The sequence below is a fragment of the Moschus berezovskii genome, chromosome 16, assembly GCF_049115385.1.
Source record: "Moschus berezovskii isolate FMDL1 chromosome 16, NW_MosBer_1.0, whole genome shotgun sequence".
NCBI lineage: Eukaryota > Metazoa > Chordata > Mammalia > Artiodactyla > Moschidae > Moschus > Moschus berezovskii.
The window spans coordinates 27,244,122-27,271,283 of record NC_142475.1 but is presented as its reverse complement, the minus strand read 5'-3'; positions in this window follow the sequence as shown (position 1 = coordinate 27,271,283).

Below are 27,162 nucleotides of genomic sequence, written 5' to 3'. Positions count from 1 at the left end.
GCTCAACTGACATCCAGAGAAAGAGGGCGTGTAGGTCTTTGTTGTGGACCATAATAGATGAGAAGATTGGTTTAAAAACTGTATCCCAGGAACCCCTTGCTGCAGAGAGGAGCCTGAAAAAAAAGTCTCATTCTGTATGAGGCCAAGACTGTATAAGCAATTACCTTCCCCCTTGACTCTTAGCCACTGAGTTGCATGTGGTTCCCTCCAACAAGGATGTACTGGTGCTTTTAAAGCAAGATAGTTTTGCTCCTAAAAGATTTCTCCCTCTGGGGAGCTCTTGAAAGCCCAGCTCCCTCACCAGATGAATCTCTTCTTCTTAATATGATTAGAAATATTTTAAAATATGTTTCACTTCATTCTGCTCTTCTCCATCTCTGAAGAATTATGAGAATTAAATCTATTAGCACACACAGAAAATACACACAAGGAAGCCTTGAAAGCAGTTTATACATGTCTCCCCTACTAATTCTGTTAGTCACAATACAATTCTACTATGGTACAAACAGAATGTCAATAATCATACAGCTACCTTCTAAAAGGCCATAGCCACTATATATATATATATATATATTTTTTTTTTAACCAGATTCTAGGAAGCATCATGCTTTCAACTTATCACACTTCCAACTTGCATTTCACAATGAGTAATAAACTCAATTCTATTCTCTAACCCTTTCTTTACATATTTACATGTTGCCATGCACCTACAGTCCTAATCCCTTATAAGCGCCCCTAAACTCTAGGTTTCTCCCTGTTCTCCCTTCCCTCAAACCCATTTCTAACTGGGTCATTGTGAGCTCAGCCCATCCTGCTTTTCCTTGGGCAAATTTTCTGATTAACCCTTCCCTGCTTCCCTGGGCCATTTCCTCGTTTCCTGTCACCATATGCATCTTTGTGGCTAATTACCTTCCTCCCATTGCTTCTCATTAGGCTAACTTTAGAGCAGTGTCTAGTGTAATAGAGATTTCCTTTATATTTTGATTGGAATAGAACTTTTAAGAATACAATGTGTTTCCAGTTCTTCTGAAGACTCACAATAATTGGATTTTATCTAACACTGTATCACTGCATAAACTGTAGAAATTAGGCATTATATTTACTCAGAAAAAGCAAAGCTAGCAAGAGGCTTTCTTATATTTACATAGCTCAGTAAGGAAATAAAGTTGTAAGGCTAATATTCATTTGTTTTGTTGGTCAAACTATTTTTCCAGTTTTATTGAGACATAGTTGACCTAACATTGTGTAATTTTAAAGTGTACAGCACAGTGATTCGATATGTGTATATTCTGCAAAATAATTACCACAGTAAGATTAATCAATATGCAAGTCAGAGGTTATTAATATATATCTTAGGTTATAAAACACAATAAAATATAACTGAACAAAAAATATTAAGTCCAGTCCACTATTTTGTCTATATGCTGCCATATAAGTTACTTGGAAATGTCTCAATATTTATATACAATACCGATAAAATAGTCAAATGATAGACTACATTTTTCACTTTTATTTAAATGTTTGGCATCTCTGATATGAACTTTGTCTCAGACCTTCATTTTCATTCTATGGCTATTTTGTAGGATTTATATGTAAATCCTACATATCCAACAAAGGTAAATTAGAACGTCCATAGACGCACACATGGATGATTTAGTGATTTACTGGAGTACCAAAAAGACCTGAGTTCAACCTTCACCTCACTTTTCTAATAGTTTGAAATTGAGAAACACCCTAAAATTCTTCAAGCTGCAGGTTCTTTTGTAAAAAAGTGATTTAAATATAAATATTAAATGATGATAGTGTTAAGTGACTAATATCAGAGCTATCACATACTAGGTACTTAATAAATGACAGCTAGTGTTTTCCATATTGATTTTATCTTACATTTTATATTCCACAGTGAAGCACAAGATTGTCACAGATCAGGTTCATCTTAAGCTAAGCCACATCTAGCAAGCTAGGAGCCTTAACCTACATGAGTCAAATTTCCCTTCTAAAAGCCTAACAGCCTGTGAGATCTCCTTCAACTCATGAACTTTTATTTATTAAAGTTCCACTTGTAAGGTAATAGGCATAGGAGTGCCTATAAACAGAGAAACATCTCTTTAATAGATACCAAATTGCTGATAGAAAAGGGGATTTAATTTCTCCTTGAAGCCAATAACTCCATCTCACATTTACTTTGAAACAAAATGGATTCGATTTCTTAATAGCATTTTGTGATGATGATGCTCGGCAATTGTTAAAATGTACCTTTCCCTGCCCTAAATATATAAGCTAAAATGTGTATATGTTTTTATTGCAGAGTTTAATAATTCAGCCCTTATATTAGCTGCGTGCATGGTACTCCAATATCACTTTATCCTTCCCTCACCTGGATTCACTGATACAATATTTTCAGAGTAATACCCAGTATTTCATTTTGTGCCTACAATTGCTTCAAATGCTGTAAGCAGCAAGTTTTTAAATGTAATTTTTTTCAATGTAATATTCTACTATTAAACTTTATTGAAAGTACATGCTGAACTTTAAAATTGCTAGTATTTAAGAAAAATAGAATGGAAAATGCGTAAGTTTCTAAATCTTGCATGTAGCTAAAACTTGAGATTCAGAAGTTTTAATAGTGAGAAAGATTTGTAAAAACATATTCTTCACCGGTTTATTCCACCAAGGTACGTCTGGTTTGAAAAAGAACAAGTCGATTTGGAGGTAAAAAAATAAAACATCAAAGCTAGCATGTACATACATGGGTGTAATGTTTTCAAGTAAAATATTAAATGTGACAGACTATTCACTTAAAAAGTATATACAATAGTTCACTGATTTTTAAAAATAATTTTATTTATTTCGGGCCATGCTGGGTCTTTGTTGCTGCATAGGCTTTTCTCTAGTTGCTGTGAGCAAGGGCTACTCTCTAGAGGTGGTGCACCGGCTTCTCATTGGGGTGGCTTCCCTTGTAGCAGAATGTGAGCTCTAGAGCACAGGCTCAGCAGTTGGTTGCTCTGCAGCATGGGGGATCTTCCTGGATCAGGGATCAAATCTGTATCTCCTGCATTGGCAGGTGTATTCTTTATCACTGAGCCACTAGGGAGGCCCTTATTGATTGAATGATTTTCTTTTTTGAATCTCATATTGCAAAAAGTTGAGCTGATATGTATCTTAGGTTTCCTGGTGGATTCATGAATATAAAACCCCACTCACTTCAATTCTTCTTTCTCTGTCATTCCCACCGTTCACTCACATCACCTTCCTCACTATTATAAGGGGTTGCATAGATCCCTTCTTGTAAAGCATATCATCCTATTCTGTATGTGGCTGTGATTTTTCATTTACATAAAATATATGCTAGTCAATCCTAAAGGAAATCAGTCCTGAATGTTCGTTGGAAGGACTGATGCTGAAGCTGAAACTCCAATACTTTGGTCACCTAATGCAAAGAACTGACTCATTGGAAAAGACCCTAATGCTAGGAAAGATTGAGGGCAGGAGGAGAAGGGGACAACAGAGGATGAGATGGTTGGATGGCATCACCAAATCAATGGACATGGGTTTGAGCAAGCTCCAGGAGTTGGTGATGGACAGGAAGGCCTGGTGTGCTACAGACCATGGGGTTGCAAAGAGTCAGGTACAACTGAGAGACTGAACTAAACTGAACTGATCAAGATCTATGATATATTGCAAATATGTTGGTTGTGAGCAGAGACATGACAGTATCACTCTGAAAGCTGTGAGTCTTTGAGAATGAAGGGTAGACTCAAGGATACCAACAGTGGCATCAGTGAAGCTCTTGTTGGAGCAAGAGATACACTGAAGTGAGTTAGATAAGAGATAATGGTGGCTTCACAAGGTTGGCAGCAACAGAGTTGATAAGTCTCAACATCAATTTCAGTGGAAAAGCCAGAAGATAACAGACCTACTAACAGATTTGATGTGGAAAACTATAAATGACCCAGCATTCTGGGATAGTGCTAAATAATGAGAAAGACTTCTTCATTGTGAGGAGAGGAGAAAGAAATCAAAGTCCATTTTAGATATGTTGTTTTAAACACTTATTCAATAGCTAGGTGGAACTAACACATAGATATTTAGATCAGTTGGGTGTACACCTTGAGTTTGAGAGAGACAAAAAGCCAGCAATATGGATGTTACTTTAAGCCAAGGCTTGAATGAGATCACCTCAAACAGAGAAAATAGGAGATTCAAGTACAGAGGCCTGGAGCATTCTAAACACTTTAGAGGTCAGGAAGAGGAATTTCAGTGAAGGACACTGAGAAGGGCCAGACTGTGTGCTAGAAGCTCAAGTTATGAATAACAAAAGATTGATTTTTTTTTCTTTTAGTTCAGTTCAGTTGCTCATTCGTGTCCTACTCTTTGCGACCCCATGAATCACAGCACGCCAGGCCTCCCTGTCCATCACCAACTCCCGGAGTTCACTCAAACTCATGTCCATTGAGTCAGTGATGCCATCCAGCCATCTCATTCTCTGTCGTCCCCTTCTCCTCCCGCCCACAATCCCTCCCAGTATCAGACTCTTTTCCAGTGAGTCAACTTGTGTTCTTCAAATACTAGTTAATGAGCTTTCCACTAAAGACTTTAGTTAACATATATACATCTACAATACATTGTTTATACAGAATTACTTTGAATGACCACACAGAGAATGGAAACAGGACTGTAAACCCTTCAACCACCCAGACCTAAGGCAGGAACCTCCTGATAATCTACCCCTATCCACTCCTCTTTGTTGATGCCAAGTCAGCAGTGGGTTCCCAGGTTGAATTTTGCAGAAATAGTCTCAAGAAGTGCCCTGGATCTGGTGCTCAGCCAACATCAGGTGTTCACAGAGTTATGCTCTATCCCACATTAGCACAAAATGCACACCTTAGAGCAAATTGCCTGCCATTCACTTGTTTGTAATCCCTGCTGAAGTCAATGGCAACAGTGTTTAGAGTGATAAAAATGGAAACTTAGAAAACAGGAGATGTCACAGAGAGAAAACTGCAGAAGTCTCATAACGACACTGTTTTCCATTCATCCATTGTAATTTATAAGCAAATGAAACTTTAAAAATTGATTATCATTTATTAACATTGATTCAGTTTAAGAATATTCTAAAGATATTTGATTCTGAATCATATTTCATTTATTTTTTGGTATGTAGAGAATGTACTCAGTCCAGAATTCAGGAGCTATTTACTGAAAATTGTTTGTATAGTTAAAATTTCTCCAAATTATATCACATACAAATTTATCCTGATGCTGCTACTGCTGTTAAGTCGCTTCAGTCATGTCTGACTCTGTGCGACCCCATAGAATACATAATTTCTAGCATCAGAATGAATAATTTTTTAAAAAATTTAAAATGTAATATTTTTAAAGTGCTAACACTGATATTCATGTTTACCTTGCTTAATATGTTGCCTTTAGTGTTTTCCACACATTTTTGTTCTATCCAGTGAATATAATAGATGTCAGTATTTTTTTTCTTCTTTCTTCTGAAACTATTCCTTCTATTCCATATTCCTTTGGCATGGTTGCCAATGAATAAGAACTGCAGATACTTGTATCAGTTGTTCATGATGTTTACCCAAATCCTCCATGTCTTCTTTTTCCAGAAACATAGAAGAATTGTACTTTGCGGTCCCATTGAAGAAGATGAGGTCATGTGATAAGTTGGAGGCAAAAGTGACATGTGTCCCTCTGAGATCAGAGCATATAATTATGTATGTGAAACCAGTTAGAGCTATCTTTATTTCTGCTGGGGCTTTCCTGGTAACTCAGATGGTAAAGAATCTGCCTGCAATGCAGGAGACTCAGGTTCAGTCCTTGGGTTGGGAAAATACCCTGGAGAAGGGAATGGCTACCCACTCCAGTATCCTTGCTGGAGAATTCCATGGACAGAGGAGCCTGGTGGGCTACAGTCGATGGGGTGGCAAGGAGTCGGACTTGACTACATGACTAACACATTCAGTTTCACTTATTTCTGCCAAGGTGACTGGAAAAATTCTAAATGATGGCTACTCTGTCTGCCTATGTCTCTGAGTGACCTCTATGAGCAGAGCTCACCTGTTGACCTATGAAAACATGTAGCTTAAGAAAGAAAGCAATCATCCTAGTTTCAGCTAATCACATTTGGGTATTTCTTGCTGTAGCATAATCTAGCCTATCCTGCTTGAGACAATCCAGTCAATTAAACTCTTTCCTAGGGCCTCTGCCACAAATCTTAATCTAGTAAGGCTTCACATGGTTAAAAAGCAAACAAACTCTCAACTATTTCTTTTCTCATATCCCTTAAAATTAAGACCAGGACTGGGACCTAACAGTCCTCCATTATATTATTTTTCAGAGTGTAATGTTTTCCGAGCATTGCCTCTTGGACTGAAGTCACTACCTAAGGCGTTCATATACTCAGTCTTCATTTAATTATCCTGGTAGCAGACAACTTTAAAAAATGCATAAGAAAAACTTAAGTTGATCCCACAAATAATTCCTTTACAAAATTTCTATTCTTAAACTGATTATCTGTGTAATTTTGTTAAATCCTTCCTTGCATCTCTTGGGAACTTTTAAGAATGGTGCCTCCACTAACTCTAAAAGATTTTAGTTATTGATCAGATAAATTTCAACTCTCTACATTACAGGAATACAAACCAGGCTGCTGGCAAATCTGAGTACATTACTGTGTGAGGAACATGACAAGTTCTGGGATGGATACCAGACCTAAACAAACCAGCCAGGATCCCTTTGGGGGATTGACATAGATTCTGGTCCATCGAGGGTTGTGCTCTTTTCTCTCGGTTACTACACCTAGTGAGGACATTGTGCACGTTGACCTGCCAGTGACTATCCTATCACCACACAGTGAAGACCTGTCCCAGAAGGAAAACAGCATAGAGAGAACAGAGCTAAGAAAAAGAACAAGCTCACAAGAGGGGCAAAGAGGGCTCATGACATCCCTGGACTTGCACTGTGTCACACTTAATCTTTGGAGTCCCTAGGTTTGAGTAGAATTGGAGCTTTTTTGTCTGTTTGTTTTTGTTTTTTTTTTTCACTTTACTGGAGTTAGTTTCGGTTAATGTACAAACAAACCAGTGTCTGTTTTCCTGAATTCCCTTCCACCATATAGCAGCAGGGCTCTCTCTTTTTGATTTCTGAGCAATAATAATCACCAACTCAGAGAGGTCTTGTTTGGCCACCCCAGTGAAACTTCTTTACTTTTGCATTTCCTGTATAAATAAGTTTGTGCTTGTCATTTGCCATGACCCTCTAGCAAGTAGGTTCTCATTCCCACATCTCCCATGTCTAGTGTAAGTGTCAATGTGTATTTGTTGAATACATGAATGGAAGAGTAAATGTATTTCCTTTTGGCCACATTTTGGCCTCCCTAATTCTACTTTTTCCCTCTACCCACCAGATCCTTATTTATATATCCAATTCAAAAATGCTCTTATGACCAGACTTAAATGGATAATGATTTTAACTTTCCCACTTTTCCTGCCTAATTACAGTTTTTTTGTAGTAGGTTCATCTTGAAATCTAGTACAGTTTTACAAAGCTACACTAACTTTCAGAGTTACCGGTGTATTATTTAGTAAATTACTACTTCGGTATATTTTTATAGATTCAGTACTTAAATACTTCAGTGTACTAGTTGACTAAAGTATGCCACTGTGGCAATTGAAACAACAACCAAAAGAAATCCACAAATTTTCCAAAAGTGCTTAAGCCCCTGAAAGAAAGTAGCCAGGACAGAGAGTAGATACACTTTTTTTGTTCCTTAATTTTTATTGTGTTATCACTACACAGCGTAACAAACCCTTCTCCCCCAGACTACTTCCCTTTCTGTGTTCACTGACAGAAAAATCACAATTAATCACCTAAATATGCATTTTATATATGTGTGTGCATGCTTAGTTGCTCAGGCGTGTCTGACTGTTTGCAACCCCATGGACTGTAGCCTGCTAGGCTCCTCTGTCCATGTGGATTCTCCAGGAAAGAATACTGCAGTGGGTTGCCATGCCTCCCTCCAGGGTTTCTTCCCAACCCAGGGATCCAACCCAGGTCTCCAGCACTGTAGGCAGATTCTTTACCATCTGAGCCACCGGGGAAGCCCATTATATATGTGCGTGCACATGTATATATGCATATACATTTGCCTGTGAAATGATGTGTTGTCTCCAGAATCATATTAGTATAAATTAAATCAAATGATCATGCAGTATTAAGGGCAGATCTATTTTCTCCCTTCACAAATCCCTACAAAAAGAAAGTTGTCTTAAATGATAAATCCACAAGGTAAGAGAAAACAAGAGAGAGAAAAAAGCAGCAACAAATTTTTGGAAGTTGAAAAGCAGGCATATCTGAGAAGTAAAATCTTAAATTGCAACGAGGAAATCCAAGAAGCAACACAGCTTACAGTGCAGAGCCACCAAGAGCTCTGGAATTGGCAGTTGTCAGTTCTTCTGGAAGTTGGAGTAAAAAGCAGTGATTAGTAAGGAGGGTTACAGCTAGGAGATCAAGCCAGTCAATCCTAAAGGAAATCAAACTTGAATATTCACAGGAAGGAATGATGCTGAAGCTGAAGCTCCGATATTTTGGCCACCCAATGCAAAGAGCTGATGCATTGGAAAAGACCCTGATGCTGGGAAAGATTGAGGGCAGGAGAAGGGGGTTACTGAGATGAGATGGCTGGATGACATCACTCAACGAACACGAGTTTGAGCAAACTCTGGGAGATAGTGAGGGACAGGGAAGCCTGGTGTGCTGTAGTCCATGGGGTCACAAAGAGTCAGACACAACTTTGCAACTGAACAACAACAATAGAACTTCTAGGATCCTACCATGAAGAAATTTGGGCAATGTAGTTTTTAGCTTTCCAGCCCAAAGCCAGAATAAGAAGTTTGGAATTAATGCTGAATGACAATTCACCATATCCATCACACAAAGTGTCAAAAATATATTTCCCAAGCATTGGAAGGGTGTGTTTCTTTCAAACATGAATTAACCAAGAGAGAAGAAACATATGGTACAGGAAACAATAGCCCCAACATGGGCAAGAAGGAAAAACCTAACCAGGTTGAGCAGGTCCAAAGGCCCTAGGCAAGTCTTTTTCAGGAAGATAGAATAAATAGACTACCTAAAGTGTCCACGGTGCTGATATTTAGTGGGTAACAACTTTAAGACTGAATTTGCAATAAATACATAGAAAACCAAGCAAACAATAAAACATGACAACTTCCAAGCAAAAACAATGAACAAGAAAGGAACATTAGCCAAGGTTAACTGTCTCAGCATATGGTACCTGACTTGACATATATAATATATCCTTGGGAAAGAAAGAGTTAACTCCTTTTCTTCTCTAATGCCTAAAACTGAAAAAAAAAAAATCAAGGAATAGCAATGAATGTGTTATTTGAATCATGGAGATAAATATTAAAATAATCAACTAAAATTAGGTATGTGTAATTGCTTTAGGGGAAAAAATAGGGGTAAAGCAGCAGGCAATTTTGGTTTTCTGTAAAGATACAGAATTTGCACAATTAGATGACTATTTAAGCTATGCACATTTATTTATTTGGTAAAAACAAAAATTGGCATGAGAGAAGGGTGGGGGTCGAGAAATCAATTACAGCTCTTTATATAGCCCCAATCTTAACATGAATCTCTTCTACAAAGGCATTCAAACATTTCCCAAACTATTCTCACAATCAATTCCTCTTTTAACCTTAGTTAGTTCTTAAATAGCAAAGGCTGGTAACAAGATGACAGATGATTCAGCAGCTGCTCTGAAAATGTTCACATGCTACTGCCTTTGAGAAGTCATTAATCATTCACTAGATGGGGCTAACACACTGCAGAGTGACAACGAACTAAAATATTTTATTTGTAAGTAATACATATTTGAATTAAATTATGTAGCTTCGCTAAATGGACATTTGAGATTAGACGTGTGCATGCACAATCGCTTCAGTCGTGTTCGATTCTTTGCGACACTGTGGACTGTAGCCCACCAGGCTCCTCTGTCCATGGGATTCTCCAGGCAAGAATACTGGAGTGGGTTGCTGTGCCTTCCTCCAGGTGATCTTCCCGACCCAGGTATCAAACCCATGTCTCAAGTCTGCTGCATTGGCAGGAGTTCTTGACCACTAGCACCACCTGGGAAGCCCTTGAGATTAGATATTACATAAATTCGATTATTTTGTAAATACAGAAGAATTTTGCATGTAATTGAAAGAGCAAAGTATTATTATAGAATCTTAAGTTTAAAAAAAACTTTGGTAAATACCTAGTTGAACTCTCTGATTGTGTGTGTAGGAAAACTGTAGTCCAAATATAAAGCCCTTGCCTTCCACAGAGCCTGGTTTTATTGTTCAGTAGCTCAGTTGTGTCTGACTCTGCGACCCCATGGAATGCAGCACACCAGGCTTCCCTGTCCTTCACTATCTCTCAGTTTGCTCAGACTCCTGTCCGTTGAGTTGGTGATGCCATCCAACCGTCTCATCCTCGGTTACCCCCTCATGCTCCTGCCCTCAATCTTTCCCAGCATCAGGGTCTTTTCCAATGAGTCAGCTCTTTGCTTCAGGTGGCCAAATTTTAGACCCTCGTATAGTATCCAAGGGCTTCCCAGATGGCTCAGTAGGTAAAGAAACCGCCTGCAATATGGGAGACGCAGGAGACACAGACTCCATCCCTGGATTGGGAAGGTCCCCTAGAGTAAGGCATGACAACCCACTCCATGTCTAGAGGATTCCGTGGACAGAGGAACCTGACAGGCTGCAGTCTATGGGGTCACAAAGAGTCGGACCCGACTGAAACGCCAGGACACGCAGATAGTGACCAAACTAAAGACCCAAATCTGAAAGTCCACCAGCTTGGGGCACATATAGGCAATCAGTTTAAATAACAAATACATACTGTCTTTGGGCCAGACACTGGGTTTAAGAAAATTAGAAAGGTAAATGAAATAAAATTCTGCCTTAAAAGGAACAAACAAATGAGAAAGGTTAAATGTCCAGCAAGTACAAGGGAGTTAGCAAAGCTTAGGGAGGGAGGAGTGCTATTAGAAGATGGGCTGCTGTGTGTTCAGTGTGTAAGCTTCCAAATTAAGAATTAGTCACGGTTTCCTAGGAAATTCAGTTTTAAGAAGCGTAGGCTGATTCCTCTGGGATACGAAAGCAGGAGGGTTGAAGAGATGCAAGTGCCAAGTGCTAAGTTGCTTCAGTCACATCTGACACTTTTGTGACCCCATGGACTGTAGCCTGCCAGCCTCCTCTGTCCATTTGATTTCCCAGGCAAGAATACTGGAGTGGGTTTCCATTTCTTTCCCCAGGGATCTTCCCAACCCAGGGATCAATGAAAGGGCTGCATTTAAACACTTTTATAGAGAGAAACCTTATTTCAGCAAGGCAGTATATAAACTTCATAATGTTTAACTTTATTAAAGCAAAATTTATTTTACCTTTACCAAGATATCTTTACCACCAAATAGGCAAACACTTTTTAAAACTTGGTATGCTCCACATTGATGAATTTGCAGAGAAACACCCTCATTCATATGCATTTACTACTTATGGGAATCTAAATTGTCTGAGGTTTGTCACTATAAAAGTGTAAGATATATATTGCATTGACTTATTATTTCAATTTCCAAAACTTATCTTAAACATTGATTCATGTAAATGTGCAAAGTCATATGGTACCAATATATATATAATGAAAAATATTTGAAACTAAATACCTTGTCTATCGTTTTATTTCCTAGGATCCATTCTTTATTCATCTACCTGTAAATAGCAAAAGAATTCTAGCAGCCACTTCACACAGCGATGGGACCCTCCTTCACGTAAGCTGATCGGACCAGCAGTGGACCTCTGTGGCCCAAACTGGAGCTTTTCCTCAGAATTTAGAATCATAACTGAGAGTAAAAAGTTAATGTCTGCATGTGTGTTCAGTCACTTCTGTCACGTCCAACTCTTCGTGACCCCATGGACTGTAGCCAACCAAGCTCCTCTGTCCATAGAATTCTCCAGGTAAAAATATTGGAATGGGTTGCCACGCCCTCCTCCAGGGTATCTTCCTGACTCAAGGATCAAACCTGTGTCTCCTGCATCTCCTACACTGCAGGTGAATTCTTTACCATTGAACCACCATGGAAGCCCCTAATAATGTGCATATTTGAGTTCCATTACCATATACACTTTCTGTTCTGTGAACTGTATAGTCAATGTGAGCCATTCTGCAAGGAAATGGGGGTAGGGGATTATAAAGATGATGCCTGGATAAAACCACGAGTGTGGAATACACTATTACTCAAGTCTTTGCATGCTTGCTCTTAAGACCACAGCACTGTTCCCCTGTTCTTGATTACATGAGAGAGTGTTGCTTTGTTATACTATAGTGATACTTTTGAATCAGTTGGCTCAAAATGTATTTTTCTATCTTGTAGTAAAATAAGCCCTATTTATATATATATATCCCTGAAGGGCAGTACTATGCATCTATCAGAGAATATCATACACACATATTGAAATGGAAATATGTCCGAAATATGTAAGTGACAAAAGCAAATAGCAGAGCAGTGTGTAGTATTCCATTAGAATCAACCTAGCTACCCCTAAGCTACTTGAAATATGCAAAGTTCAATCTCCTCTTAACACCCATATCCCACCTTATGAAGGACTGACTCCTACCCTCCATCACTGAGTCTGTCTGACTAACTAAATGCTGACCTATCCTCCTGCAAAGAAAATCATTTGAAATGCCACACTGGGGAAGACATAGATTCAAGATCTTGTTCATGGAAAGCCTGGCAAAGAATTAAATATAGAAATAGATATCTATCTAGAGAGAGACTTGTTCATAGAAAGGGTGGCAAGGAATTGAATATTTTCATCAGATCTGATGAAGCTGTGCTTACATTACACATTATCCGTGTTGCCTGGAAACAAATCTGAAAATATTCAGCCTGTAGGTCCCCTGGATGTCATATCTGCATCCCTTGGTATTGAATTTACTGTGAGAATTCTGACTATATTATTCTTTCCACCAAACCCCTATCCATCTAAGAGGACTACGATGAATTATATCTTCTATAATAATAGAAGATAATATCTTTGCTATTAATTGAAACTTCCCTCCCTCATGTTTCCTTGTTGCCCCTTCATTCTCCTAACATTCTGTCAGCAATGATAGTTTTCTATTGACACTATCTTCAAAGATAGTCAGTTCTTTGGTCTGTGTAATTCTCTTCCCCAGTCAAGCCCTTGACACATAATACTAAGGAAAATGTTTCCCTGAGTGCTTGACTTCTTGGCAGTGAAATATATTCTTTCCAGAGAAAGTTCTAGGATGCAGAATCTGGATGAATCATCACCCTTGTGAGTTTAGGAATTCCAGCAACCAAACAGTCTAGGTGTCTCATAAGATTTTAATTTAATCAAAGTGAGCAGCAAACACACGCCCTGCACATAGAGCACACAAAATAAGCTGTCGTTGGATTCCATCCCTGCATCACATAATTGAAATCTTCTATAAAGTTGTTCACCAATTCTTGGCACAATAACCATTTCTCTTTATGAGCAGTGTTTTCCAACTATTTCAGCCCGTAAAACATTTCCATCTTTTAACCATTTGGAACACTTATTGGGGGTCAGAAAAAGGGTATTGCCAAAAACAAACTCTCCCATTTGTACACACTCTTCCTGCAATAAGATAACAAAGATTAATGATTTTAGGAGATTATGGAAATAATACAGATTTGGAATCAGTGAATCTGGCTTCAAAACATGTTTTTAAAAGTGCCAACAAGGTGGCAAGTCATTTCACTTCTCTGTCACACAGTGAATTCATTGGTTAATAAATAAAGAGTTGGACACTACTGAGCGACTAACTATAATAATAATAAATGGACAACTTGACTGGGTACTTCATGTGAGACTCTGTCCTGAGCACTTTTCATGAACTGACTTATTTGACTCTCATTAAAAGCTTTATAAGTTGTAGTTACTAAACGTTCACGGGTGAAGAATCTGAGACACTGAAAGGCAAGTCACTTGGATATAGTCACAAAGCTGTACCCAGCACAGCCAAGATTTGAACCCAGGAAGTATGATACAGAGGCTACATGCTCAGCAATCTCAGAGTTCGAAATGGAATTAGTACATTTTCAAAAGGTTTTTCTAAGGTTTAAATGAAAGTTGTGGTTGTTGTTGTTTAGTTGCTAAGTCATGTCTGACTCTTCTGTGACCCCATGGACTGAAACCCTCCAGGCTTGTCTCTCCGTGGGATTTCCCAGGTGAGACTAACGGGAAATGGTTTCTATTTCCTTCTCCAGAGTATCTTCCCAACCCAGGGATCAAACCGCTGTCTCCTGTACTGGCAGGCAGATTCTTTACCACTGAGCCACCGGAGAAGCCCAAAAATGAGAGAGTATATCTAAAATACTCAAGACAAAAGTGCTTGGCAAAGTAGAAAATCAGTAATATTAGTTGTCTTAATAATTTGCAATTTGATAATATACAAAATTCATCCCATTGTTCCTATTGGTAAACTTATAGCTTCATCCGTCTCAGTTAAAAAAAATAAGAGAGAAAAAAAAAGAAAGGATTGATTCTAATACCTAACTTAGTGGCAGCCCTTTATAATTTTCATGTCTGATATGTCATCTGCACTAATTTTTACTTCAGTGAAAGAGTAGAAAAGATAAAATTTCTAGTCAATATTTAGGACACTGAAATCCAGCAAGAGTCTGTGGGGTCCCAGGGACAGACACCCCCATCTCAGTTTCCCTCACCTCTTGTTTGTAGATAAGCTTTACTTTCCCAGGCCTTCCCTGAGTTCCAAAAAGAAAACCTGAATCAGAAAAGTTTAAAAAAAAATGTAGAAACAAAAGAAAATAGTCAAACAAAGCAAAGTAATAATAATTTAGCCATAAAACAAAGTCAAGGACCTTTGGTTTCTCCTCAAGGGCTGTAGATAATGTCTTGAACTGTATCCTTGAGTTGTTTTGCAGATAATAAAACCCCCACCAGGTGGAAAAGGTTAACTGACTGCTGACCACCAGACTGTACACCCCAGTCAAGCTGGAACCATAAGTCTGATGACAAAGATTCTCAAAGCATCACTCTCTTATGTCAATCAAAGAATCAAATCCTGCATGAGGTGATCACACATCTTGTGACCCTCTCCCTCAGACTGTCCTTAAAAACCCTTCCCTAAAACATACTGGGGCCTCCCAGGTGACGCTAGTGGTAAAGAACTCACCTGTCAATTCAGGAGATATAAGAGATACATGGGTTCTATCCCTGGTCAGGAAGATCCCCTGGGATAGTTAATGGTAATTCACTCCAGTATTCTTGCCTGGAAAATTCTATGAACAGAGAAGCCTGGCAGGCTGTAGTCCATGTGGTCGCAAAGAGTCAGACACAACTGAAGTGACATAGCATGCATGCAAAAGCCACTGGGGAGTTCAGGTCTTTTAAACAAAAGCAGCCTTACCTGGCACCTTGCAGTGAACTGTACTTTCCTTCACCACAATGTAGTGTCAGTAGACTGGCTGTGCCACACATGGGGTGAGCAGACTCAAGTTTGGCTCCATAACAACACCAAGCTAAGAGATGCTAAATAGTTTGCCTCCTTTCAACATCAAGGAAATGGTTAGTGCCAGGAGTTTTCCTTCATTCTTTGGGCCTGAAGTTTCACTCCATAATACTGCAGAAACTACAACAGATGGCACTGAGACACGGAAGCTCAGGTGACAAGCAGCTTCAGAGTACAATAAAAGCACTGTCATACTACACTGTACAAATTATAGGTAGTAGGGTCGAAGCTGTATTCTGTTGGAAATTTTAGTACCATGATGCACTTCTGACACAAATAATTAGTAACAGCTCATAAAATCCTCACTGCCGTCAAAGTTACAATTTCAATCATCCTTTTAGATTAAGGAGGAAAACATGATTGGAATTGGGGACAGTGTAAATGATGTCTACAACCATGATTGTTATAGTTCTGTTAGTTAATTTGTACAAAATACAATAAAGAAAGAAAGAGTCTGAGCAACTAAACAAAGATTAAGAAGTTGGTTTAATAGTTCATTTTTACCCGTCAATGAAAAAAAATCTGTTGCCATGGAAATGATGTAAGCCATCCCTTGGAAAATAATTTTTTTTAACTAGAATGAAGATACATTCTGTAATAGGTAAATCTTAAAGATGGGCTTTTGGGGGGCTTCCCTGGTGGCTCATCTGGTAAAGAATGCACTTGGCCAATGCAGGAGACACAGAAGACCTCAGGTTCAACCCCTGGGTCAGGAAGATCCCCTGGAGAAGGAAACGACAATCTCCTCCAGTGTTCTTGTCTGGAAAGTCCCATGGACAGAGAAGCCAAGCAGACTACAGTCCAGAAGTTGCACAGAGTCAGACACAACTGAGCACAACACACACAAAGATGTTTTATATTTTTTAGTTGAATAATTTAGCTGAATTTAAATAAAACCATGATAATGACTATATTAAAGATAGTCAAAAATAGTAAAAGAGTAAGTTGGGCTTCCAGGAAAGGTGAAAGGAGGCAGTGTTGCATAGTGGTTAAACATCTGTGCACAAAACTATCCAAATTTACACTGAAGTTTCGGCTGTCATTTGCTCTGTTTCTTTAAGGGGACTACTTAAAAATTCTATGTCTCAAATTCCTTACAGATAAAGTGGCAGTGAATGATAGATGTACCTTTAAGTTATTATCAGGTCATAGAGAGTTAATGCCATAATCTCCTATAACATTCAAAGGAGAGTACACGGAACATAAAAATTCTCAGTAAGTGTCCATTACTAGCAGGATGACTTCATCTGAGTTTGAGAATAGTCAACTTCAATCTATTGAAGAGATGAGATCATCCAGGTAAAGTGCCTAGAGTAAGAAAATGAAATAGGGAGATTCTTGAATAATTCTGATATTAAAGGAATGGATGATGAACTCAGGTCACACGGAGAGACTACTAAAGAGGAAATTTAAGAAGCAGGGGAAACTACTGAAGAAGCCAGAGTCATGCAAACCAGCTGTTTCAATAGCTAGCAAATTCTACAGAGATGCCAAGGCAAGTACTGAACAATTCGTTTTTACACAAATTTCTTTGAATCCAGTATGTTTCCAGCTTGATTAGGGTATAGTTTACATAAAATAAAACTCAGCCATTTTAAGTGTACAGTCTGATGAGTTTGGCAATTGTATGTAGTCATATAATTGCTGCTAAAGGATAATTTTTAAATAGCAAATTCATGACTCTACAGATGTAAAATGAACATTTGTCAAAGATTTTACTTAACTCGGTAGTTAATGAGATAACCAGAAAGATATTATAATCATTTCAAAGGAGAATACCAGACCACCTGACCTGCCTCTTGAGAAACCTGTATGCAGGTCAGGAAGCAACAGTTCGAACTGGACATGGAACAACAGACTGGTTCCAAATAGGAAAAGGAGTATGTCAAGGTTGTATATTGTCACCCAGCTTATTTAATTTAAATGAGGAGTACATCATGAGGAACGCTGGGCTGGAAGAAGCACAAGCTGGAATCAAGATTGCTGGGAGAAATATCAATAACCTCAGATATGCAGATGATACCACCCTGGCAAGAGGAACTAAAGAGCCTCTTGATGAAAGTGAAAAAGGAGAGTGAAAAAGTTGGCTTAAAGCTTAGCATTCAGAAAACTAAGATCATGGCATCTGGTCCCATCACTTCATGGGAAATAGATGGGGAAACAATGGAAACAGTGTCAGACTTTATATTTTTGGGCTCCAAAGTCACTGCAGATGTTGACTGCAGCCATGAAATTAAAAGACGCTTACTCCTTGGAAGGAAAGTTATGACCAACCTAGATAGCATGTTAAAAAGCAGAGACATTACTTTGCCAACAAAGGTCCATCTAGTCAAGGCTATGGTTTTTCCAGTGGTCATGTATGGTGTGAGAGTTGGACTCTGAAGAAAGCTGATCACCGAAGAATTGATGCTTTTGAACTGTGGTGTTGGAGAAGACTCTTGAGAGTCCCTTGGACTGCAAGGAGATCCAACCAGTCCATTCTAAGGGAGATCAGTCCTGGGTGTTCATTGGAAGGACTGATGCTGAAGCTGAAGCTCCAATACTTTGGCCACCTCTTGCGAAGAATTAACTCACTGGAAAAGACTCTGATGCTGGGAAGGATTGGGGGCAGGAGGATAAGGGGACGACAGAGAATGAGATGGCTGGATGGCATCACTGACTCGATGGACATGAGTTTGAGTGAACTCCGGGAGTTGGTGATGGACAGGGAGGCCTGGCGTGCTGTGATTTACGGGGTTGCAAAGAGTTGGACACAACTGAGTGACTGAACTGAACTAAACTGATATATATATTTATATGTAAGCCCATCAGGAATGCTGACATGAGTTTACTGATAAATGCAAAAATGACAAAACTGGTAAATGACTAAGAGGACTTTAATCTATTACTTTTCATCATATAAAAAATTGCATTTCTGTGAGCAAGAACTATTTGCCTTATTAGTTTTATACAGGTTACAGAGTTTGAAAAAAAAAAAAAGCTCAAAGAAAATGAAAGACACAAACCCCACAGAATCAAATAACCCAGAAAGATGTACTCTAAGTAATGCTTAGTTGACTATTGAAAATACCCAGTAATCCCCACCCTGGAATATTTTTCCAGATTTATTGAATAACAGTTGACACAAAACATTGTGTAAGTTTAAGGTTTACAACATTTTAAGGTTTACAACATGATGATTATATATATATATATATATAAATTTTAAAAATTATCTTCAATCAACAGTATCAACTGATATGACACAAATGTGTGGCCATTCAACTGATTATTGACCAGATGTTACTCAGTCGCTTAGTTGTATTCAACTCTTTGCAACGCCATAGACTGCAACCTGCCAGGCCTCCCTGTCCATCACCATCTCCCGAAGATTGCCCAAACTCATGTCCTTTGAGTTGGTGATGCCATCCAACCATCTCATTCTCTGTCATCCCCTTCTCCTCCTGCCTTCAATCTTTCCCAGCATCAGGGTCTTTTCTAATGAGTTAGCTCTTCACATCAAGTGACCAAAGTTTTGGAGCTTCAGCTTCAGCATCAGTCCTTCCAATGAATATTCAGGACTGATTTCCTCTAGGACTTACTAGTTAGCTCTTCTTGCAGTCTAAGAGACTCTCAAGAGTCTTCTCCAACACCACAGTTCAAAAGCATCAATTCTTTGGTACTCGGCCTTCTTTATGGTTCAACTCTCACATCTATACTTGATTACTGGAAAAACCATAGCTTTGACTACACAGACCTATGCTGGCAAAGTAATGTCTCTGCTTTCTAATATGCTGTCTAGGTTTGTCATTGTTTTTTTCCAAGGATCAAGCATCTTTTAATTTCATGGCTGCAGCCACCATCTGCAGTGATTTTTGAACCCAAGAAAATAAAGTGTCACTATTTCCAGTTTCCCCATCTATTCGCCCTAAAGTGATAGGACTGGATGCCATAATCTTCATTTTTTGTTTTTTTTATGTTGAGTTTTAAGCCAGCTTTTTCATTCCTGCAAATCAGCCATGTGAGCCCATTTTTCTGTTAGAATACGCTTTAATTTCTTTTTCATAACATGTTTTTGAGATATATTTCACATAATTTACAACTTCCTCATTTAATGAATACAATTCAATGGTTTCTAGTATATTCACAGAGCTGTGCAACCATTACCACAATCAAGGTTAGAACATTTTTATCACCCCCAAAAGAAATCTCATACTCATTAGAAGTCAATCTCCTTTTCTCCTAACCCCTTCCAATCCCTGCTGCTGCTGCTAAGTCGCTTCAGTCGTGTCCGACTCTGTGCGACCCCATAGACGGCAGCCGACCAGGCTCCACCATCCCTGGGATTCTCCAGGCAAGAACACTGGAGTGGGTTGCCACTTCCTTCTCCAATGTGTGAAAGTGAAAAGTGAAAGTGAAGTCGTTCAGTTGTGTCCGACTAGTAGCGACCCCATGGACTGCAACTCACCAGGCTCCTCTGTCCACACGATTTTCTAGGCAAGAGTACTGGAGTGGCTTGCCATTCCAATCCCTAGGCAACCACTAATCTATATTCTGGCCCTAAAATCTAGAGTTGCCTATCCTGGACACTTCATGCAAATAGACTTATAGAATAAATGTGGTCTTTTGTGACTGATTACTTTAACCATATTTTTAAGATTTCTCCATGTGACAGCATGGTCAATATTTCATTTTCTATTCTTATTGAATAATATTCCATTGTAGGAGAACTTCCTTGGTGGTCCAGTGGTTCAGAATCCGCCTTGCAGTGCAGGGGAAGCAGGTTCCATCCCTGGTCCAGGAACTAAGATCCCACATGCCACAGGACAACTAAACCTGCGCACTGCAAGCTACTGAGCCTGTGAGCTCTGGAGCCGGTACGCTGCAACAAAAGGTCCCGCTTGCCACAACTAAGACCCGAAGCATCCAAATAAATATTTGTTTAAAATTCCAGTGAATGGATGTAATCTTTATCCAGTCATCAGATGATGAACATCTGTGTTATTCTACTTTTTGTCTATTATGAATAATGCTATGAATATTCATGTACAAAATTTTTTGTGTACATATATTTTCCTTTCTCTTCTTACACAACTGAGAGTGAAACTGCTGTGTCATCGGGTGCCTTAATAATTTTTCAAAGTAGCTTCACCATCTTACATTCTCATCATCAGGAATGAGGGCTCTGATTTCTCCTTTCATGGTCCCCTCTGGTAAACTAGCTAGCATGAATTTAGCTTGTTGCGCTGGTGGAGCCACCAGCCTCCTCTTAACCATTGTTGTTTAGTTGCTAAGTTATGTCCAACTCTTCTACTACCCCATGGACCATAGCCCACCAGGCTCCTCCATCCATGGGATCTCCCGGCAAGAGTACTGGAGTGGCTTGCCATTTCCTTCTCTATGGAATTTTCCTGACTCAGGGATCTTGAACCCAGGTCTCCTGAATTGGCAGGCAGATTCTTTACCACTGAGCCACCAGGGGAGCCTGCTCTTAATTACTTACCACCAAAATCCCCATTGTTTCTCAGGGCCCCCTTAGGATTGGATTTCCCCACACTCTGTTTCCAAAGAGGTCAGTTCCTTTCCAGGGAGCCTTAGAGCTCTCTTATGGACTGCCTCTCTCAGCCTCTGCTCCAGAGCTGGGGAGCAGCAACAGTGGCCTGTTCTCTGAGTTACCTCTTGGCTTTATGATCCAGGCATTGGACAAGGATGGTAACCTTCCCTCTTCTAAGCTTGTATCTCTCAATAGGGAACCTCCATCCTACCTGTGAGCTGTGGCAGGGGCGATGGAGGCCCAAGTGTTTCCAACCTGCTGCACAGCCCCTCCCGGCATAGACTCTCCCCACTGTGAGTGGCGGCTCAGGGGAAGAAGGGGGCTCTTGACTCTTGGCTGTACTGTCCTGGAATTTTCCCTCTGCCACATGGAGGTGAGGGTGATGAGAAGTACCAGGGGCCTGCCCTTCCTGGAGAGATTCCATGGTCTTGACTAGGAGCTGGGAGCAGAAGGAGCCCCCATGTTCTCAGACACATCAGCCCAGAGCAGAGCCTCTGTCACACCCAGCTTGGCTGGGACAGGGTTTGGTTCAAGCAGCATAGACTATCTTTTTGCAGAGATTTAGTAGATTTCCTTGAGTAAATATTTCTCCATATTCACACCTGGACAGGGGGTGGGGGAGAAGGAAAGGGTGAGAAGATTTGGGAGAATAGGACTGACACATGTACAGTTCCATGTGTAAAATAGATAGCTAGTGGGAACTGTGGGAAATAAAACCCAGTGGCCCAAACCTAAAGAATGGACTTGGAGACAGGAGGTGCAGTGGGAAGTGAGGCTTTAATGACAGCCTTGCAAGATTGGATGTCTGGTGGGCAGACACACCCATGGCAGTTACCACAACATTTTATACTCTGGCACACAAGTCCCTTCCCCAATTCCTCACTGGTACTGAGTACTACGGGGTGAACAGTCTTCCTGAACGTCATTTAGGCTCATCCCCTTCCTCTTTATCAGCTGCTCCAATCAACATCTTGTTTCCCCCTGTCCTGTACACTTATTCCCTCTCTTATGTTTTGAATTCACTACTAAAATGAGCCCACCCCAAACCCCTAAGCATTCCACTCTCCCTTAGTTGGCCCAGACTTTTCCCCTTTGTAACCTTTAGGGCTACTACATCAGCAAGCTGTCACTCAAAACTAGCTGTCCTTGAAAATGGACCACTTTAAGTTTTTTATTTCTAAGAGGAAGCTGCTGTATAGCCCCAAAGCTCAGATCAGTGCTCTGTGGTGACGAGACCGGTGGGATGAGGGATGGGGTAGGAGGGAGCTACAGGAGGGAGGGGATATATGTATGCATATAGCATGAGGAACACTGGGCTGCAAGAAGTACAAGCTGGAATCAAGATTGCCGGGAGAAATATCAATAACCTCAGATATGCAGATGACACCACCCTTATGGCAGAAAGTGAAGAGGAACTCAAAGGCCTCTTGATGAAAGTGAAAGAGGAGAGTGAAAAGTTTGGCTTGAAGCTCAACATTCAGAAAATGAAGATCATGGCATCTGGTCCCATCATTTCACGGGAAATAGATGGGGAAACAGTGGAAACAGTGTCAGACTATTTTTTTGGGCTCCAAAATCACTGCAGATGCTGATTGCAGCCATGAAATTAAAAGACGCTTACTCCTTGGAAGGAAAGTTATGACCAACCTAGATAGCATATTAAAAAGCAGAGACATTACTTTGCCAACCAAGGTCCGTCTGGTCAAGGTTATGGTTTTTCCTGTGGTCCTGTATGGATGTGAGAGTTGGACTGTGAAGACAGCTGATCGCCGAAGAATTGATGCTTTTGAACTGTGGTGCTGGAGAAGACTCTTGAGAGTCCCTTGGACTGCAAGGAGATCCAACCAGTCCATTCTAAACGAGATCAATACTGGGTGTTCATTGGAAGGACTGATGCTAAAGCTGAAACTCCAATACTTTGGCCACCTCATGCGAAGAGTTGACTCACTGGAAAAGAGTCTGATGCTGGGAGGGATTGGGAGCAGGAGGAGACGGGGACGACAGAGAATGAGATGGCTGGATGGCATCACCGACTCGATGGACATGAGTTTGAGTGAACTCCGGGAGTTGGTGTTGGACAGGGAGGCCTGGCGTGCTGTGATTCACGGGGTCGCAAAGAGTTGGACATGACTAAGCAACTGAACTGAACTGATAGCTGATTCACTTCATTGTACAGCAGAAACTAAGCAATTACACTCCAACAAAAAAGAGTCAAAAATCAACAGCAAAAATAATTTAAATTAAAACAAAAATTCACTGTTTTCTTTATGCATTGAGGACAATTTCCAGAGATTTAAATCTTCAACTTTTTAAAATAATCTTACCAATTATGATTGATTCCTTGGAAGTTATCCACAAACTTCTTCTCACTACCACTCTGGAAGTAGAACTTCCCTTCAGTTCTATTATACATCAAGAATTATAACTGTAAGGGTGACTTTTGTATATTCATATTGAGTTTATCCTCTGTAAATTCACACAAAAAAATTTATATGAATGATGTCAAATTGACAGAATATTTTGTTTTTAACTGATTGCATTTTAAAAAAAAATATTTAGCACTCTTCAGTTCAGTTCGGTTCAGTCACTCAGCCGTGTCCAACCCTTTGCGACCCCATGGACTGCAGCATGCCAGGCCTCCATGTCCATCACCAACTCCCGGAGTTTACTCAAACTCACGTCCATTGAGTCGGTGATGCCATCCAACCATCTCATCCTCTTTCATCCCCTTCTCCTGCCTTCAATCTTTCCCAGCATCAGGGTCTTTTCAAATGAGTCAGTTCTTCCCATCAGGTGGCCAAAGGATTGGAGTTTCAGTTTCAGCATCAGTCCTTCCAATGAATATTCAAGACTGATTTCCTTTAGGATGGACTGGTTGGATCTTCTTGCAGTCCAAGGGACCCTCAAGTGTCTTCTCCAACACCACAGTTCAAAAACATCAATTCTTCAACGCTCAGGATAGCTCAGTGGGTAAAGAATCTGCCTGCATGAGGGAGACCTGGGTTTGATCCTTGGGTTGGGAAGATCCCCTGGAGAAGGGAAGGGCTCCCCACTCCAGTATTCTGGCCTGGAGAATTCCATGGACTGTATAGTCAGACACGACTGAGTGACTTTCACTTCATTTAGCACTCTTAGGGTGGTATATTTACCAATGGGTGGTATATTCAAAACTGAACTTTGAAGAGAACTCTCACTTATTCCTATACCACATTTCATTCTAATTTTTAAAGAGTGACAGGAAGTTCAAATAACAGTTAATTTATTTAAGTGGGAAAAAAAATAAAAAAACAACCTGTGTCACAGTGAAAGAAGAGTTATTAGAAGAGCTGCTTCAAATTTCCTTTTGTCCCAATGTGCAATCACACTACTTGGTAGTTTTCTAGGTCCTTTCAATTGCAAAACCCACATTAGCAATAATTTAACCCTAATAGTTTACTGATTAATGCATAGCCCCCTGGTCATATTGTCTAATCTATTCAAATAAACCTCAACTCTGAAAAACACAAAGGGCTTATTTACTTAATTATCATATTCTAAGGAATGCTGACAAAGATCCCTCTAGTCAAAGCAATGATTTTTCCAGTAATCATGTATAGATGTGAAAGTTGGACCATAAAGAAGGCTGAATGCCAAAGAATTAATGCTTTTGAAATGTGGTGTTGGAAAACAGTTGAGAATCCCTTGGACTGCAAGGAGATCCAACCAGTCAATCCTAAAGGAAATCAGTCCTGAATATTCATTGGAAGGACTGATGCTGAAGCTGAAACTCCAATACTTTGGCCACCTGATGTAAAGAACTGACTCATTGGAAAAGACTCTGATGCTGGGAAAGGTTGAAGGCAGGAGGAGAAAGGGATGATAGAGGATGAGATGGTTAGATGGCATCACCGACTCGATGGACATGAGTTTGAGCAAGCTCTGGGAGTTGGTGATGGACAGGGAAGCCTGGCGTGCTGCAGTCTATGGGGTCACAAAGAGTTAGGCACAACCGGGTGACTGAACTGAAGGAATTCCTGTCATCAAACAATAATCCTTTTCTCTCTTTCCTTGGATCAGCACTCCGCTGATCCCCTAAGGCTCTGTGTGTGTGTCTGTGTGTGTGTGTGTGTGTGTGTGGACAGGTTCCTCTGTCCATGGGATTTTCCAGGCAAGAATGCTGGACTGGGTTGCCCTTTCCTACTCCAGGGAATCTTCCAACCCAGGGATCAAACCCGCATCTATTGCGTCTTCTACATTGACAAATGGATTTTTTACTACTGTGCCACCTGGGAATCCCAAATTGACAATTAGGCTAGATTTTTTTCTTGACGTTTTCCCAATTCACCTGGTTACATTTTTTTTTTCCTTCAGCTCCTAGCATTCCTTTTACTAAAGATGTCATCAGATAGGCCAGCTTCACTGCAGAATGTCTCCATGTTTCAAAATGACTCTCCCACAACTGGCTTCTATCTCTGTTTACCTCAATTTTAACTGAGTAGTGTGCCAAGTCACATTAAGTTGTAAGTGGTCTAAAAAGTTTAGTGCTTTACTCTTCTCGGGGTTATTTCTATTTTATATGGAGATAAAGTACAATATGCAAGGTATCAACACAAAAAAATACTGATGCTGGGAGTTCAAAGATAAATGAAACAAAAATCTGTGACTTCAATGAAGTGATGAACTAGCAAGAAAGATTGGGAAGAGAAGGGGACGACAGAGAGTGAGATGGCTGGATGGCATCACCGACTCGATAGACATGAGTTTGAGTGAACTCTGGGAGTTGCTGATGGACAGGGAGGCCTGGCGTGCTGTGATTCGTGGGGTCGCAAAGAGTCGGACACAACTGAGAGACTGAACTGAACTGAACTGAAAGACAGAACAATTGGGGGATATATCAACAATATGAAAATTTTAAAGAAAATATTTTAAAAGAATATTAAAATTCTATCTATAATCATTTATTGAGGAGGGCTTCCCAGGTGGCACCAGCAGTAAAGAATCTGCCTGCCAATGCAAGTGACATAAGAGACACAAGTTTGATCCATGAGTTGGGAAGATCCCCCGGAGGAGAGCATAGCCATCCATGCCAGTATTCTTGCCTGGAGAATCTCATGGACAGAGGAGCCTGGTGGGCTACAGCCCATAGGGTTGCAAACAGCTGGACACGACTGAAGCAACTTAGCACGAAGCAAGAATGAAGTCTGATCTTTACAGTTAGGGCCAAGAGCAAGAACTCAGAACAACTTCCTCTCTTTAAAATGTGTTTCAGTCTCTGTGGAAAAGGACAGATGGATAATGAGGAACAATTCTGGTGGGATAACCCCAGAAGACCACAGAACAATAGAGGAGGAACACCTCACCTAGATTCTGCAGAAAAAATATGTGGGTCAAAACCTAAAAGACACGAAAAAGTCAGGCAGATGAAAATGGAAGAGGGAAGCTGTTCTACACAAAGAGTGTGAAGAGACAGGAGAGAACAAGACTCACGCTCAGAAATAGGAGTTTAGGAAGACTACTGAAACTGAAAAAAGTCAGGGTGGGAGGTAAGATTGGAGAGAACTCTGGATCCTAAACCGCTTTGTGAGCCTTAATAAGGAACTAAGAAAGTGTTCTGAGAGGAACGAGGAGCCCCTGAAAGATTTTAAGCAGGAAAATGACATAAGCAAATACACCATTGAGCAAGACCACTCTAACTGCTAAGTGGATAATGTGTTGGGCCCTGGCAAAGAAAGTTTAGTCAGGGAAATGAATTAGGAAACTTTTATAGTAATCCACAAGAAACATAGGGATAGCATAAACCAAGACGGTGACAGTAGGCATTAGGATAAAGAAAATTTTATTATACATTTTATTAATTTGTTGTTGTTGCTAATCTGGTCAGATATACATAATTAATAGATCTTTGACTGGGTATTGTAATCATTAAAGGTGAATATTCAATATATTGTAGCTATGAGAATTTTTAGTGGAATTTTTACATACATAAATCTTCTAAAATGTTTAGATAGCAGCAGCTTCCCTTATTGATAAACTAGGGAAGTTTTCCAGCA